This window comes from Mesoplodon mirus, assembly GCF_964341445.2.
Source record: "Mesoplodon mirus genome assembly, chromosome: 13".
NCBI lineage: Eukaryota > Metazoa > Chordata > Mammalia > Artiodactyla > Ziphiidae > Mesoplodon > Mesoplodon mirus.
Genome location: NC_138989.1, coordinates 82262233 through 82274624, shown reverse-complemented (window position 1 = coordinate 82274624; position 12392 = coordinate 82262233).

The following is a 12392-nucleotide window of genomic DNA, read 5'->3' as shown; positions in this document are numbered from 1 at the left end:
TAGAGGTTGCTTTTTAAAATACTTTCTTTGACCCTGTAGTATTTGGTGATTGAATATGAGGGGTTGAAAAAGATGACCCAAAGGTGACAGCAGTGTTCAGCCTTGGCATTAGGGAAATGGATGTTGTACCCCCCCCCATGAATGAAGTGTGTCCTGGATATTAACGTGTCAGCCAGATAATTTTAGCGTTCTCATTAAAAAATAATAGATATTTTAATTTCCGGTTTTAATAAATGCAGGAAAATAAAGAGTTTCAGCCTGTTTATGCTAAACTATGAAATTTGATCCGTGTTGGTAAAGGAACAATTTGATTACATAGCTATACTACAAGGAAAATTATGCCTGTGATGCAACTTTGAACTTTGAGGACATCTCAGCTTTTTATTTAGGGCACTGAAGTGGTGGAATGGTTCCTCAGAGTAAATTAAGGGAGAGAAAGGCATGCTGGTGCTCAGAATAGCAGAGAAGATTGAAATAAATGGGAAACGTGGTAAAATGACTGAAAATAAGCCAAATATATAAGATAAAGTTAGATCATAGTTATTGTTTATTGAACACCTGCTACATACTGGCCATCACTTTTGGATTGGAGATAGAGTTAGTTACAACTGCCGAGGTCTACCTGGGACTGTCCTGGTTTTAGCACTGAAATCCCATGTCCTGGGAAACTGCTTGGCCTCAGGCAAACCAGGACGGTGGGTCACACTCAGCACAGCAGTGAACAAGGCAGTCTTTGCACTCAAGGAATTCACATTCAAGTTGGGGGATCCAGAGACAGATGCAAAGCAGATAAAAATAAGACAAAAGGCACAGTTTTATATATAGTGCAGCGTCAGGTTAGAAGGAATGTAAACTATTGATATATTGGTTCATCTATTCATTTTGAAAAAGGAGCTGGCTCCTTCTATATCTAGTGTGGGAAAGAGAGGGTCACCGCAGGTCATAATTTGACTTTCAGAAGGATCACTGCTTACCCCCTCAGAGTGGATACACATGAAGTGGGTAGGCTCCCATTGCCCTGAGGGAAGGGAATAGAAGGACTGTTTTTCTGTCTGACCCAGCTTGCCCTTCACAGGACCTGGTGGAAACTTTTCAAAAAGGCCACATGCACTGGGGAGAGGAGGATGGAGACTCTGGCCCTGCCTCCTTGAGAGCCAGCAGTGTTAGAAGCTTTATGATGGATAAGGGTAATCCTGATTGAGGGCTGGGTAGAAAAGACACCATAGCCTCCCAAGGTGACCAGGAGCTGACCAGGAATGAAGATGGGCTGCACCCAGCACCAGGGCCCAGGCGGTCTTTGTTAGTGCTGTATAAGTGGAGACCAGCTATCCTGATTTGTCCAGGACTGAATGGTTTCAATGCTCATGGGATTTCAAACCCACAGCTAACTGAGGTGGCTTTTAAGATGACCTATTATCCAAACCAGGACACTTTTGAGAATGAAATGGGAGGCTATTAATAAACACACCAGTTCAACCAGGTGTATGTTGGAGCCATTCTGGGGGGCTCCAGAGAGAGATGGGACCCTATCTACATTAGACTACACTTATTCTGGATTCAAATTACAGGAAGATGTGGGGCCTTGTGTAGCTGAGGCAGCAAACCTTCCCTTATCTAGTTACCCTGCCATGGTGACAGGCTATGGGGACAATGACCTTGGTGTAATTGTTAATCAAACAGCTCAAATATAAGCTCCATTACTCGACTGCAGACAAAACTGTCCTCAGGGCACTAGCAAAGCAGAGGAACAACCATGACAACAAAAAAAAAGTTCAGAAATTTGTAATAACAGTATCTATCAAGGATCTAATTTAAGTATATATATATATTTTTTTAATTGAGGTGTAGGTGATGTACAATTTTACATAAGTTTCAGGTGTACAAGATAGTAATCCACAATTTTTAAAGACTATATTCCATTTACAGTTATTATAAAATATTGGCTATATTACCCATGTTGTGCAATGTATCATTGTAGCTTATTTATTTTATACATACTAGTTTGTAACTCTTAATCCCCTACCCCTATCTTGCCCCTTCCTCCTTTCCTCTCCCCACTGGTAGTCATTATTTTGTTCTCTGTATCTGTGATTCTGTTTCTTTTTTGTTACATTCACTAGTTTGTTTTATTTTTTACATTCCACATATAAGTGATAATCATACAGTATTTGTCTTTCTCTGGCTTATTTCACTTAACATAATATCCTCCAAGTCCATCCATGTTGTTGCAAATGGAAATATTTCATTCCTTTTTATGGCTGAGTAGTATTCTAGTGTATTTATTTATACTACATCTTCTTTATCCATTCATCTTTTGATGGACACTTAGGTTGCTTCCATATGTTGGCAATTGTAAATAATGCTGCCATGAACACTGGAGTGCATGTATCTTTTTGAATGAAGGTTTGGGATTTTTTTTTTTTTTTGAATACCAAGTAGTGGAATTGCTGGGTCATATAACAATTCTATTTTTAGTTTTTTGAGAAACCTCCATACTGTTTTCCACAGTGGCTGCACCAATCTACATTCCCACCAACAGCATGCAAGGGTTCCCTTTTATCCACATTCTTGCCAACCTTTGTTATTTATGTCCTTTTGATGATGGCCATTCTGACAGGTGTGAGGTAATATCTCATTGTGGTTTTGATTTGCATTTCCCTGATGATTAGCAATGTTGAACATCTTTTTATGTGCCTGTTGTCCATCTGTATATATTCTTTGGAAAAACATCTATTCAAGTCTTCTGCCCATTTTTAAAAATTCAGGTTGTTTGTTTTCTTGAGCTATATAAACTGTTTATATATGCTGGATATTAATCCCTTATTGGTCATATTATTAGCAAATATTTTCTCCTAGTCTGTAGATTGTCTTTTCTTTTTGTGGATGGTTTCCTTTGCTGTACAAAAGCTTTTAAGTCTAATTAGGTCCCATTTGTTTATTTTTGCTTTTATTTCCTGTGCTTTAGGAGACAGATCCCAAAAAATATTGCTACAATTTATATCAGAGAGTGTTCTACATATGTTTTCCTTTAGGAGTTCTATGGTTTCTGGTCTTATATTTAGGTCTTTAATCCATTTTGAGTTTATTTTTGTATATGGTGTTCTAATTTCATTCTTTTACATGTAGCTGTCCAGATTTCCCAGCACCACTTATTGAAGAGACTGTCTCTTCTTCATTGAATATTCTTGTCTCCTTTGTCATAGATTAAATGACCATAAGTGCATGGGTTTATTTCTGGGCTCTCTATTCTGTTCCATTGAGCTATGTGTCTGTTTTTGTGCCAGTATCATACTGTTTTGATTACTGTAGCTTTAGTAGTATACTGTAGTATAGTCTGAAGTCAGGGAGTGTAATACCTCCAGCTCTATTCTTCTTTCTCAAGATTGTTTTGGCTATTTGGGGTCTTTTGTGTTTCTATACAAATTGTAAGATTATTTCTTCTTGTTCTGTGAAAAATATGCTTGGTGTTTTGATATGGATTGGATTGAATCTGTAGATTGCCTTGAATAGTATGGTCATTTTAACAATATTATTATTCCAATCCACAAACACGGTATACCTTTCTATCCGTTTGTGACATCTTCAGTTTCTTTCATCAGGGTCTTATCATTTTCTGAGTACAGATATTTTACCTCCTTAGGTAGGTTTATTCCTAGGTACTTTATTCTTTTTGATGCAATTGTAAATGGGTTTGTTTTCTTAATTTCTCTTTCTGATAGTTCATTATTAGTGTATAGAAATGCAACATATTTCTGTATATTAATTTTGTATCTTAGCACATGTATATTTTGTGCTGTTTTGGAAAGTAAAAAAAATTCTTTAAAGTACCTGGGATGCAGCAGTATTGAGAGTATAAGAGGCCGAATAAAATATTCAGAGCTTTGTGTCTGAAATTCCCCATCTGAGTGGAGGGCACTTGGCTGGGTTAACATGAGGGTGGGGTTTGCCAGCCTGGGTGCTCCACTGGGGCTGGCAGGGTCTTTGCTGTCATCAAAGTCCTGGGAGCTGGAGGCCCCACGGCTAGTCCAAGATGGATCAGGATTTGAACATAAGTCTCTTTGCAAAGCCCATACTCTTTTGTTTATAGGGGAGTAACTCTCACTCTCTCTCACTGACTAACCATAATGCAGAGGGAGTGTTATCACATAGCAGCAGCACAGAGTAACGTGGGATGCAGAGGAGAAAGGAATGAGCTCTGTCAGGGGATGGCTGTGGAGAAGAGATAGTGAATATCTGCAAGTCCCCATCCGTCCATGGACAGTGGCTGTCTGCTGCTTCCTGGGGTCTTTAGAACCAATTCCCAAAGAGGAACTTAGTACTTACCCAGGCCTGATACTCAGGTCAGGAGTCCTGAAAATGTGTGTGCAAGTATTTATTTCCTTGAAACCTTGAGACCATCAGGAGAGGGGAGGTTGATAAACAGAGGAGGAAGAAGAAGACAGTGGCCAGTGGAGTCCTGAGTGCTGCCTGCTGGGCCCAGCAATGCCACACCAGGTGAGGAGAGGGTGTGGGCTCCCACTCTGGGTAGAACTTTTCAGAATGGCTCATTTGCTGCCTTAGTTTTATGAGTGGACGTGTGTTGAAAAAAGTTCTTCACTTGGTATACTACAGACATTTTGCATGTCTAAATATAGATCTGCATAACCATTAAAGAGCCGCAGAGCATCCCAGCCTATGGACTTAGCACAATTAATTGAGCCAGGCCACTAGAGAAAGGCATGCAGATTGTTTCCAGTTTTCATTAATAGAAATAATGCTGTAATAAACATTTCCATTTTTAAACACATATCTTTGCTAAATTTATTGTTCTTTAGGATAACTATCTTGTGGTGACCTTGCTGGGTCAGAGGATACAATAAGTCATATCTTAACTCTTCTGCATAGAAAATGTGTACCTGTGTGCATTTGCACTCACAGCATATGGCATTTGTGTTTCCATCTGCTCTTGTTAACAGTGGTCACTATCATTCTTTTCATTTGTATATTTACATATGTGACATGCAAAAATTAATTTGTCATTGTTTTCATTTTTATTTATTCATTCATTTCATTTATTACAACTGGTGAGATTAAATATCTTTTTACATTTTTCTATCTGTAGTTCTTCTCATGTGAATTGATGTTTAGCATCCATTGCCTGTTTTCTGTTGGGACATTTGTGGGATTTCTTTTTGTCATTGATATTTAAGTACTTTGGACTTAGAAAATACTATACTTCTATGTCATCCCTCTCCTGATTGTCCTGCCTTTTGCTTTATTAGTGTGTGATATTTGCCATGCCAGACTTTTAAGTTTTTATGTAGGAAAAGCTATCACATTTTCCCTGGCTTTGGCATTTTATATGTGTGTATATATATATATATATATATATATATATATATATACACACACACACACATATATATATACATCTTAAAATGTGTACCTTAATATATTTATATATATACATATTCTATATGTATGTAATCTCAAAACCAAAAATCCATCTCTACCCTCAAGCTTATAAAACATATTCTCCCCTTTTTTAGAATATTTTTCTTTTTCGAATTATTAATACCTTTGAAATGTGTGCTGCTGTGACAGTTGAGTGTAGTGATCAGGGTTCTTAGTTGTAACTTTCCAGAGTACTTCTGTCTAAGGTGAGAAGGAAGCAACTTGAAGGGACAGGGGACGCGGAGCAGGTCACAGAACGAATGGGTGTGAGTTGGGGGGCACTGGCTCCGTGCCACTAGGCCGGCCACAGTTCCCCCAGGGCCACCCCCGCAGGCCTGCGAAGCCACCCCTGCAGCCGGCACAGGCCCTGCCGCCACTCCACGGGGACACCCAGCTCCCCTGCTGCTGGCACAGCCTGTGTGCTGCTGTCTTGAGCATTGGTAGGGCTGCAGCCCTGCCGCCCTCTGGCCAGAATGGACCCTTGGGGCCCTGTTGATACCCTGCTTTGAATCCTCAAGCTTTGGATTTGGATTCTGATGGAATAAATGTGTTAGCAAGATTCTAGTTCCCCCACCCAGGCACTAGCTGTGCGGGCCCTCTGGTGGGCGTGGGGAGGTCCTGCTTTCCCGGGGGTGGCAGACGTCCACGGGGTGGGGGATGGATGCCGACTGCAGCTTCTCCCAATAGCCAGTCGCTTTCACTAACACCCTACAGTAGACAATGAGTTCTTTCCCTGCTGTGCTGAAATGTCACTGTTGTCATATGCTGAACATCGGTAATTCTTTTTTTTAAACCCTAATTAATTCTGGGTTTATGAAAAAGAAGCTGACTTGCAGAGCCACCATTCACTGTCTACTCATTTCTGAAAAAACGTTTTCCATGAGACCTAATTACACTTTGTTTGATTCAACTTAATTACGGGAAAACATTTTACACGTATGTGAAACGTCTATGCAATCCTGACCGACTAGAACATTGGGTGACACAGGAGTTTAGATGTTAGTGTTGAAAAGATGGTAAACCATTCACATAAGACAAAGAAAGCCCTTTTAGTGAAGTAAGAGAGTATTTCCTGTCCCACAGTTGCTCAAAGCATCTTTTTCTCCTCCAGGAGGCCTCTTCCCTTTGCTTAGACATATTCTTGATATTCTTCCTCAGTGAGGTTGACTGACTTCTTGGGTGAGCCGAGCTTCCGCCACAGATCTGGTTACTTCTTTCACTAACTCACTCTTTAGCCAGAGGGAACTCTGATGAAAGAGTTCTGTATTGGTTTCCTGCATGGTTTGTTGCTTATTATTATTTCAAGCCTGATTGTATCAGAATGGCAATGCCTGTGCAGATATTCTTGCTGTTTCGAAGGAACGTAGCAGATCCCCCTCTGGTCCCAGCAGAGGTACATTTGTTTTGAAATCTTTGAAGGGATCCTGGTTTCCATTCAGAGCTGCTCTCTGGGCTGCATGAGATCAGTAAACCACCTTCATTTTTTAGGTAAGCAGCACCTTTAAGCCCAAACTATTAGGTGGGTCTGGAGTGAAGGAAGGGAGTGAGCAAAGGTGTCAGATGTAAGACAGGAAAAAACAGCAGAGTTCAAGTGCATCTGGCCTCGTAAGTCCGTAAGAAGTTGGATATTCTTTTGAGGATGGGGAGGCCTTGAAGAGAGTGACACAAGTCAGGCAGGTGTTTTAGGAAGCTTCCTCTGTCCCACAATTAAGTGCCCAGAAGATATTTGTGTGATGCAAGGCAGTACTTCAAGGTCTTTTGCATGCTTTCAGGCATACACAGTGTGCAGAAGAGGCCAGCCTGAATGTGTGACCTGTCGTTCAGTGTTTGGGGCAGGTTAGCCCCCAGCAAGTGGCTTCTCTTCTGTCAGATGCCAGCTTTTCTCCCCAGTATTTCCACGAATTGCATGAACTCAACTTCAGCCACAGCCCTTCATGGTGGTTTAACCTCCATTCCCTAGTACATCAAAAGGAAAAGTAAAACTAACTCTCCTGTCCTCTGGAACAACCTAGAAACTATTGCATGTCTGGGACAAAGAAGCTGATAGACTTGCGGGGACAGTTCTTAGGAAACCACCAACTTGTGTGCTTTTTGTGTCAGAGACTCAGAGAGTCAGAAAACAACACTGAAAAGAGTATCTAGGAGGTAGGATTCAAACGCCCTGAGATATGGGCAGAGATAAGCTTCCTGCACTTCAGAGACTTCTGACTCTGAAGTGCTTTGATTGGCAGGAAAGCAGATGGGGAAGAAAAGGCAAAGTAACCAATTTCAAGTTTTTTGTGTGTAGTTTCAGTTCAGAGTTAGAACATTCACAGTGAAAGTATATCCTTTCAGACTGTAGAAGCTTAGGTGGGGCAAAGAGAAGGACAGACGTATATCTGAGTTGGGAATGAGTCTGAGAAGCTAAAACGGTAAAGATGCTTCCAGAAGCAGGGACACTTCTTGACTGGTTTTAATCCTCCTTAGTGAAATATTAGTGATTTACTTCAGCTCCGACCTGAGGGAGCTCTGGTGGAGAGGGCATAGGACAAACGCCCCCAGCTGCTGCCAAGATGCAAACTAGGGGATGAGCACAGCCAGGGAGATGGCCTTGACCAAAAGGGGGTGAGGCCAAGAGGCCATGGTAAACAGGAAGCCCTTAACCAAGACACACACCGGGAAAGAAGAGTCAGAGCGAGCAGAGCGCTCACATCTCAAGGTTAGTAACCTTCTAGAAAAAAGACTGGATGTGACCAAGTTCACACTTTTAAAATTATTAGTGGGCAGGGAGTTCGGGCTGTGGATACAGGAGGATGACCAGTAGGGAAAGCAGGAGGAGAGCTGTGGGGAAAAGCTTTAATTAATTCGCAGAATGGTTGATCTCTATGAACCTGTACGTTTACTGATGGGCATAGCGTAGTAAAAGGGTGTTGCATAAAGTCCTTTTTCTCAATCTGTTCCTGGGAAAGTCTGGTAGTTTGGGTCTTGAGAATAAGAAAATTTAGCTCTTTTACCAGTGTCGGGCTATCAGGCTTAAACTACCTTCCTTCAAGTAAGCCTGAGCAAGGATGAACTTCAATAATAAAGATTCACTCTCCAGGTATAAATAACCCTAAGCAAGGGCTGGTGAACTTTTTCTGCAAAGGGCCAGAAAGCTCATACTTTTGACTCTGCAGGCCACATGGTCTCTGCTGCAGCTACTCATAGTGGCATGGAAACAGCCATAGACACGTAGACAGACGGGCATGTCTGAGTTCCAGCCAAACTATTTCCAGCAATGGGACAGTGGGCTGGCTTGTTCTGGAGGATCCCCCTGAGGCTGAACTAAAGTCTTTGCTTTGAATGGAAGTACGTTTTTATGGCCCCTCAGCGGCAGTGGAACCTGTCCTGGGGGCAGGTCTGCGACTCGCCACAGGCCCTGGTTGGAAAGATTCTCTTAAGAAGATGCTGTGAGGCAGGGAATGGAAACCTGGACCACTTGCACCCCCTGGAAGCAGGAGCCTCTGAGCAGCCCAGACCTCCCAGCCACGGGCACCATCAGGTCTGCCTCTATAAACAAGGGAGGGGACTAAGGACCACACAGCTGTGACCCTTCCGGCCCAGCAGCTTGTTCTCAGGGCTTAGCCCAGGTTTTCTCTTTCACAGGCCTCGGGTCCTCAGCATGTGGACAGTTGTCCAAGCTGGGGAGGAAAGATGTGGGAGCAGGAATGGGCTCCCAGACACAGCAGGAGTCTCAGCGCGGGCTGGGAAATGCTGGCTTGGGGAACCGAGGGGAGACTAGGATCCTCCCAGTTTCAGAAAGGGCACCGGCATCCGGGAAAGCAGAACATCTCACAGAGGGCAGAGCAGTGTGGCTGAGGAGGTGGAGAAGGTCTGTAAGGACAGCCAGGAGAGGAAGCAGCAGGTCTGAAGAGGGACACCCAGCCCAGGCCACCTAGGGGCACCCAACCCAGATGAACGTGTGAGACGAAGTCACTTCTGAGGTTTGCTGAGACATATTAACAGTAGAGAAATCCAGGAGTATCTTGATTAATGCCATCCTTGAGGATGAAGCTCTTTTATACAGACAGCTCTATTAGAAAACAAACCTTGAGCCAAAATCCCTTCATAAATCATGCAAGAAATGGCTGCCTACACAACAAAAATAGCTCCGGGCCAGTCTCTGTTTGCCTTTGGTTAGACATTGATAAATAGGGCTCATCCTTAGCAAAGTTGTAACAGTTGAACTTTACCTTCAGTTCCGTGTCTTTCTGCACCTTTCGTTCACATCCGAGACCTCTAGGTCCTTTGAGTTTAGACACGTCAGAACGCAAGTGCCCTTCTGCTTTCTTCATCCTTGAGCTACGCTGACTTCGGTGCCTTGCAAATGAAGGGGTTACTACTAGTTATTATCAATGAGCACTTTTTTTCCAGTAATCCTCCCACATTCCTGAGTCCTTACTCCCAGTGCCGGGGCAGGCATTCACTGAGGGTCTTTCTGTCTTTCTGACGTGAAATATAATTTCCTTGACTCTGATTGGATCTACTCAGTCCACGCTTGGCTTCTCCACCTCCGGCCCCCAAATTAGTCATAGTTGTCAGTGGAATGGCTCAGATTTGTCATAATATCCCAGTGGTGTGGGAGACATGGATGCCCAAACCAAAACAGGTTTTTGTTAGGAGTGAGGAGAGGGAAATGGGTGATGCTCAGCTCTGTTTCTAAGAATTTAAATCAGATCACGTAATTCTGGTGCCTAAAAGCCTCCAACAGCTTCCCCTTGCTCTTAGCATTGTATCAGAAAATCTTCATCCTATCTGTCTACACAATCTAATCTCTTATCATTGTCTGTCCCCATCTCCTCTCAATGGCTCCAGCTATAATGATGTTTTAAAACAAGTTCCTCCTAGAACTGTTATTGTTTATGCCTTAGACACATGTCCCAGGAATCGTGCTTGGCGCTGGAGTGACAGATGTAAGCAAGATGTCAAGTTTGGGGGCTTCCCTGGTGGCGCAGTGGTTGGGAGTCCGCCTGCCGATGCAGGGGACACGGGTTCGTGCCCCGGTCTGGGAGGATCCCACATGCCGCGGAGCGGCTGGGCCCTTGAGCCATGGCCGCTGAGCCTGCGCGTCCGGAGCCTGTGCTCCGCAACGGGAGAGGCCACAACAGTGAGAGGCCCGCGTACCGCAAAAAAAAGAAAAAAAAAAAAAGTCAAGTTTGAACTCCCTTATGGATGTCATTCAAGACATTTTCAAACCAGACCCAATTTCATTTTTGTCCCTTCCCACCCACTAGACGGTAATCACATCATTTCCTGAAAATGCCCTGTGTTTTTGCACCTTTATCTCCTCTTCTTGTTTCTCTACTTGGAAAGTCTCATTCAGGTTGGAAGGCCCAGGATGTGGTACACTTTTTTTGTTGTTGTTTTTTACAAAACATTCCCCGAATCTGTTAGAATGAATTGTTCCTCTCTGGGATGTTGTAAAACTTGATCAAAGAAATGATCTAGTTTTATTATAATGAATTGCTCCTTTAATCTATCTGACCCAATACGTTATGCATGACTAGAGGGCAGAGACTGTGTCTTTCTCATGCTTGTGTCTCCAGGACATAAGCAGGGTACCTGGTAGAGCTCAGTAAAATTTTCATCAAATTGCTTCATTAAATTACTTACAAGACAGAGATGAGAGTTACTTCATCTGACTATATCACAGAGCTATTATAGGCACAGATAATATAGATGTGAAAGGTTTTGGAAAATAGAATGCTCTGTAACCATAAGGCAGCATTATATGTTATTATATGGACACATTATAATTTTGTCCTGATTATCATTACATTTTTTATTTCATATTTGATTTTATGTTTCCTGAGAAAGTTCCCACATTAGATACTGATGTTAAGGAGAAGACACCTGCTGGTGAACTTTTAGATGGAATCACATAGGCTCAGAGTCAGCATTAGGCAAAGTTGTCTTTAGTGGTGCCTGCTCCCCCTTTTCTCAGTTTTCACCCCCCTTTTATTTTGAACCTCTCATCAGGGGTCAAATGCATTCTTACATTGTTGCCTCTTGTTACAGAGGCAATAATATATTTTTATGCTGACATGTTATACGTTCCCAGCAAGTTCTTAGGAAACTGAACTGTTATTTTATTAGAGAGGGAAGGGAGTAATGACGTACCTACTAAGATTATATAAGACAGAACCATGGGGGAAATAAGGTTAAGGGTACACAGATCCTCTCTGTACTATTTCTGCAAATTCCTGTGACTGTACACTTATTTCAAAATAAAAAGTTTAAAAAAATCAATGATAATGGTGGATTTGCATATTCCCTGAGCCACGACACTTTGGAATCTGGAGGGCCATCAGCGGTCCCTTCATCACCCCCGAAGCAAATGCCTGAGGTCAGCGAAGAGGCTGAGGGGACAGGAAGGCCATGCCCCGTGGGCCATCCATGCGGTGGAGCAGCAGGCCTCTTCCTGTGCCCTGTAGACTCTGCCCCGATCTCACATTCTCAGTGCAGACTTCCCAGCCCTCCTATCCAGGGGGGAACACTACCACGCCATCCCGGTCCTGCTTTGTGTTTCTTCATGCACTTACCACCTAACTCTATTTTGTCCTTCTTTATTTTATTTTCTGCCTCCTCCCACTAGAATGTAAGTTCCATTACGGCAAGGATTTTTTTTTTTTTTAATTTATTGCTGTATCCTCATCACCTAGAGCAGAGTTGGGCCCAGAGCACGCACTCAGAGAATGTTTGTTCAAATGAATGAATCTTTGTAGAAAAAGAAAGCTTGAAAAGAAGCTATTTCCCCGAGAGAGAAGTAACTCAAATCTGCCCATCTTCGTACGAGAGCAAACCTGACTTTGAAGCTAAGACCTTTTTCCTGTGTTCATACTTCAGATAAAGAAGACACTGCTGATAGGATCTGAGAGGAAGGAAACAGTGCATCGTGCTGGGGCTCTCAATGTGACATTATAAATTGTCTTTCTGTGGAC